Source organism: Penaeus monodon, chromosome 21, assembly GCF_015228065.2.
Source record: "Penaeus monodon isolate SGIC_2016 chromosome 21, NSTDA_Pmon_1, whole genome shotgun sequence".
NCBI lineage: Eukaryota > Metazoa > Arthropoda > Malacostraca > Decapoda > Penaeidae > Penaeus > Penaeus monodon.
The window spans coordinates 17124844-17125462 of NC_051406.1; positions in this window are offsets into that span (position 1 = coordinate 17124844).

A 619-nucleotide genomic window follows, 5' to 3' on the forward strand; every position below is an offset into this window, starting at 1 on the left:
ACCAAGGCTGCCAAGTCGAGGAGCAAAGTGTGATGTAACGCAACTCATTGACTGCGATTATCCGTTGTTTTGAATAATGGATGTTGTTATTTACATCACTTATCTTAACTATTCAAGGTATAATGTTACAATATTACTGTGGCTAAGAATGCTAATGGAGTGATTATCTGATACTAGAATTTGACAATTATTCCAACAGATCGTTAATTATCAGCCCTATAAAAATTGCCACTTCAGTATCACTATTCAATATGAATGGTTTGACAGGCATTAATTTATCTTTTTCGGGTCACATTCATTTTCTCTTCTTTTTTTTGTCTCTGTCTTTTTCAGAATTTCTGTTTAATATTTGAAACCTTTTTATACCTATAACGATGATCACACTACATGTCAGTTAATGAACCGATTTTACTAAACCAAATAAAAGTAAAAGAGAATCAGACCGAACAAATAATATTGCTCAATTCAACCTTGAAATGCTCTGCTTGCTCTACCGCCGCAACGCTTGCCCAATACCCTGCGCCGTGCCCGAGCCAGGAAGCGAGTGGATAGCAGATTTAACCACGCTTTAAACTGGTGTTTCCTTCCTTAGACTTTCCCTTATTTCTTTCCACATTTG